At 36.1% G+C, this 5259-nt stretch overlaps 1 pseudogene; it reads right to left on the bottom strand.

The window, feature by feature from the left end:
- Nucleotides 1-219: 219 nt before the first annotated feature.
- LOC107526942 (proteasome maturation protein pseudogene) lies at nt 220-646 on the bottom strand (annotated as a pseudogene).
- Nucleotides 647-5259: the final 4613 nt, after the last annotated feature.

Raw genomic sequence — 5259 nt, 5'->3', positions numbered from 1 at the left:
GTCAAAGATTGTCTACTGTGGTGGTTCTCAAATTTCAGTTTTCTTAAGAAAAAGAGGGAAAATTGTTTAAAATGTGGATTATTGTCCTCTACCCCAGGTCCTGGTGGACATATTTCTTCTCATGTGTCAGTACTTTTAATGTTGTATACATAAAATTATAGTAAAAAGACGATTATAAACAAGATGTAGCTCCTCCATTTCCATGGCCAATTTACTGCATTAAAGTAAACCAAGTTTATATTCCACCACCAAGTGTGGTTCTCCCATTAGTTCACTTTGTGATGGATCATTAAGAACATATTCAAACCCAATAGTCTCACCATTACCCTTCAAAATATCCAGTGAAAGGTCTGAGCTTGTAAGAAATGGAAGACGCTGAGCCTATTGCACTGCTTTGAATTCCATTTGCAATTTAAAGTGGAACAAATAGAACCTGGATGTTTCTCACTGTAGAAAACTTTATTTTACCTTGGTTGAGTTGGAAATTTTTTTCTGATAATTAAGAGGATGACTGGACAAAACTTTATTTTTCACACACAAAAAAACCTTTTTGAAGAAGATCATGACTTTCAAAATGCGCACTTGCTGATAGCTCAGTAATTGGAATACTATACTTTAGCTGAAACCCAAGTCCTCTGGTATTCATCTTCACTCACTCTGCAAACAACCTTTCAACCCAGTTACCGCCAGCCAGCCCTCTGGTGGGCATTTTTAATAAATGTCCCTCAGTGATGCTCTTCAAGAATCATATTCTGTACCATCCTGACCTAATGGGAGGAATCTGAGGAAAAAAAAAAAAAAAAAAAAAAAGAGGAGATTTATGATAAACAGGGCAAATGAAAATATTTTATACCAGAATTACATGCAGTTATACTTGTCTTGTGTGTACATGATATGTAGTCTTTAGCTCATATCCACAAGTGGGTAATCACATATACAATTTACACATTTGTCTTTTATTTGCACCTGTTGAAAGAATGGCATGCTTGTGCATGTAACTTCTGAATTCAGCTTGTGGATTCCTAATTGAAAATGCACAACTCAGAGTAATATACAGGCATGATAATGGAGAAAGTGCCACTAACTATATTTATTATTTTTCTCTTCTAACTGTTTTTCTATTAGCAGAAAGAGAGACAGTGACATCTCAGGTATATATATGGTTACCATGGGGACAGAAGATATGATTTACAAGAGAACATTGTTGCAAAAGGCAATAAAATAGCAATTCAGTGGAGGTCAGAGGCACAAATTCACTGAAGCTACAATCAAACCAGACAGCTGCTCAAACCATTCAATAAGAATTTTACAGTTCCAAGTGTGAGGTAAGTAAAATAGTAGTGAAATCAAACCAAGTGTTTCACTTCTGCTTAATGTCTCCAAAAGCCCTGAGGTCCATTGGCCTTGGCCTTTCAAGCTGCTGTACCAAGAATTCTGGGTAGAAAAAGGGCAGATGACAGACTAAAATGTTTTTTTTAATCCATTGACTCAAAAGTAAAAATTCAGAACTATAGTGAAATTCTCAAATCTGACACCTTGTGATACAAATAGATCCAAATAAGATTATATATTGAAAAGAAACCTGGCGTTCTGTTCAAGTTAACCAATGAGGCAATCTCTGTCTTTCTAAAAATATAGCTTAACTATTTCTTTTTAAAAAATTGATTTTAGAAAGAGAGGAAGGGAGAGGGGGAGAGAGAAACATCGAGGTGAAAGAGAAACATCTATCGGTTGCCTCCAGTATATGCCCTGACCTGGGATTGAACCTGAAACCTGGGTACCTGGGTATGTGCCCTGACCAGGAATTGAACCCACAACCTTTGGGTATATGGGAGGATGCTCCAATCAACTGAGCCACACCAGCCAGGGCTTAATTATTTCTTAACAAGTGGACAACATATGAATATATATATGAAATATATATATATACACATATATATGTACATGTATACATGTAGATAGATAGATATAGACTTCACTTAATATCATTGCTAAGTTCTGCAACTTTAAGCAGAATGACATATTAAAAAAAAAAAAACATTTTACCATAAGCTATATGACATAAAGAAGAGTTTCATTCTTATAACATCTCATCATCAATGTTAACACAAAACAATATTGAATGAAACAATGTTATTTCAGAGACTGCTGTGTGTGTGTGCGTGTATGTAAATATATGTATCTGTATACACACATATGCGAATGGGGCAAAAGTAGTTTTACAGTTGAGGGTACATGAAAGTTTATTCTTGTATTATCATTTATTAATTATTGTATTATCCATACAAACAACTCTAGATCCACTTTTGCCGCACCCTGTATATAGTTATTATCATTTTAAGTGAAATAAGTTTAGCTAACAACAACTTGTCTCAATCTCTCACCCTCATCCTTTTTTTTCCCACCCCCAGAACATAGTGCTTGGAGAATATGGGTCCAGTGCATCTTTTATGTCTTCTCCATTTTCTAGGATAAGTGCTTACAGTCCTGCCTCCTTTGCCTTTTAGCATTTTCTGTTACATTTATTTTACTAGAATTTGGTGGAAGGATGGTGGAAGGTGGTGTTCTGAATTGTGTATTTTAGAATTCATCTAAATATTTATTTTTTCTTTAATTAGCAAGTAGCTTTATAACAACTTATTTGGTGGTCCTTTACAAGTGGTGGAAGAAAGAACTCTCAAAATATAAATTATATTCTCTGTCTATATGAAATAGTGTGGACCACACAGGAAAATATTAAGTACGACATTGTCTTTTATAAGAAGGCACTCAGGTGTTGGAATGATTTAATTTAAGATTTAATTTAAGCTGTCTTTGAAATTATGTAGTACAATACATGCCTCAGAATGTCTACTCCTTAAAAACCTTCAGATAACAGAAGAAAGAGGGTTCCCAGATGCACATTTCATCTTTTGATGGCCTAGGTGAGCATTAGTGTGTACACATCTGTCTTTTTCTTTTATCAAGGAAAGCAATTATTTCCTTTGAAACTCAAGGAAAGAAATAATTTTCACTAATGTTGAAAGAAAAAAGAGCTGTTTTGAACTTATTGGGAAGTTGTATGTCAGTCTTCAGTGTTTCATGGTCTCAATGAGTATAAGAAAATTATTTTGTTCCTTTGTTTGGAAGAGCTTTGAATGTTTCTTCATTTTACTTGACTTTCTGTGTTGATGTCTGCATGCCAAACAGAGGAGTTACCTCTCTCAGTCTTCATGGACTTTTCTCATATAAGAGAAGTTCTCCACCAATTAGTACAGCCAGACATTCTGGGAGCCCCTACCAATCCTTTCCCTCCTCAGAGAGAAGCAGACAGCTGTGGCTTTTGCTTTCTTATCTGTTTGCCCTCTGCTGAGCCAAAAGCTTAGCTATGGCACTACTAGCCCAAGCTGCCGCCTCTCTTCTCTCCCAGGATTCTAAACAGTGTTCAGTCTGTTAGAGCTCCTGGAATGTTGAGATAGATGTTAGTTCTTTGGGCATCCTCGAAAGGTTGGGGTGCTGATGCAGAAATTAACTCTTTCACTCCTCAGGTAGAAGGTGAAAGCTGGGATTTTTATCTGCTTGCTTTGTGTTGAGCAGGGGCATCGATGGTGTCTATGAGTCCAACCTGCCACCTCCTTTCTCCTCTGGGTGGTTGGCCTGTGCTGTATCTACCAAAGCTTTAAGACTTGGAAGATATAAGCAGTGCTCTGTGAAACTGCCTCATAAAAGCTGGGGTGCTGATTGTGTCAACCATTTTCTTTCCCTTGGAGTAGTTGTGAGCTAGCAGGTCTCTTTCTAATTTTATGGCATTTCACTGGGAACAGGGTCTTTGACAAGGGGATGTCCCCAATCTCCTTATTAGCTTTGGTGAGTCTGGTTTTATGTGAAATTTGTTCATGGATTTTTGCTAAATTGGTGTGTCTGGAGGGAGGGGAGAAGGAGTGGCTAAAGCTTTTTGCTCTGTCGCGTTACTAACATCACCTTCTTGGATGTTGCTCTCATTCTAATCCATTTTCTACACAGTAGCCAGGCTTATCTTTCCAAATGCCTCACCAATGTGTCATGGCTTAGTATGATTGGGTTTTTGCCTTTCTTTCCAATCTACAGAAATGCTATTCTCTCTCCATCTCTTACTAAATTTCGGCTATTAAAACACAGTCTGTTCCTCACTAAGTCTCTGTACTTGCTGTCTTATGTATGTGAAGTGTTCTTTCCCCTAGTTATTGCTCGTTGTTCAAATGTCAACTGGAATAGTGCTTCCTCAGAGAAATTTTTCCTGATCACTCATTCCAAAGTAAGTACTCCCTAGCATTATTTCCTCTTAGTATAATTTTCTTTTCCTCTATACTATTTAAGAAAACTATAATTATATTAGTATTTTTTATTTACTTAGTGTCTGTCTCTTCAGATGGGGTGCTATGTCTGTTTTGCTCACCACAGTAAGCAAAGAACATACCTGAGGAGAATTCCTGGAACACTGTAGAGATACAGTGAATATATATGGACTTAATGACAAGTTCCCTGCTGGGAGTGTATTTCTCTGTAGATTTGGTTGACTGAGCTGTAGCTTGGGTATGTTGGAGTTTTCTTCATCTTTATGGTTAATATTTCATCATTTGCAGCAGATGAAATAAAAAGAGAATAAAAAAGAGCAAAGGAAAATGGTTTTCAAAGTGTTCATATTTGTTATGTTTATGTGTGTTTTTTGGGTTTTGTGGAAGAGGAAAAGAGAAAATTAGAAAATTGGGGGCCTATCTGGTAATAAAGTTAATTTCATGTATTTACAATTTCCTTTAATGTAAAATAATTTATGCATATTCTGAGCACATACTATTCCCAAGGCTCTGATTTATATGCTATAGAAAATTTAGACCTACAGTTAATCTCTAAGAGCCTGCACTTAAACATGCAATTTTGTGTGTGTGGAGAAAAAAGACTATATAAGTAGTTATAATACGAAGAAAAATAATGCTCTCACAGAACTCAGGACTGGGCTGGTAGAGAGGGAGGGAATCAGGTAAAACCTGAGTATGCAGTTTACAGATTAGCATCAAAATATGGGCAGGATTTTGAGAGGCAATATTTGGTCTTACCCTTATTTTAAGTAATATGAACAATAGTGTACAAGCTCTATGGTCAAAATATGTTTAATGGAATTGTCTATCCATGGATGTTGGTATTGCAAATAAAAATGTATGCTGCATAACAATGCACACAAGTTAAAATTTTGAGATATTTAATACGAGAGTGAAAAGAGGTAATTTTATGCTAATTAACTGA

This window comes from Miniopterus natalensis, chromosome 2 (assembly GCF_054644295.1).
Source record: "Miniopterus natalensis isolate mMinNat1 chromosome 2, mMinNat1.hap1, whole genome shotgun sequence".
In the NCBI taxonomy this organism is placed as follows: domain Eukaryota; kingdom Metazoa; phylum Chordata; class Mammalia; order Chiroptera; family Miniopteridae; genus Miniopterus; species Miniopterus natalensis.
This window is presented reverse-complemented; position numbering and strand designations above follow the sequence as displayed.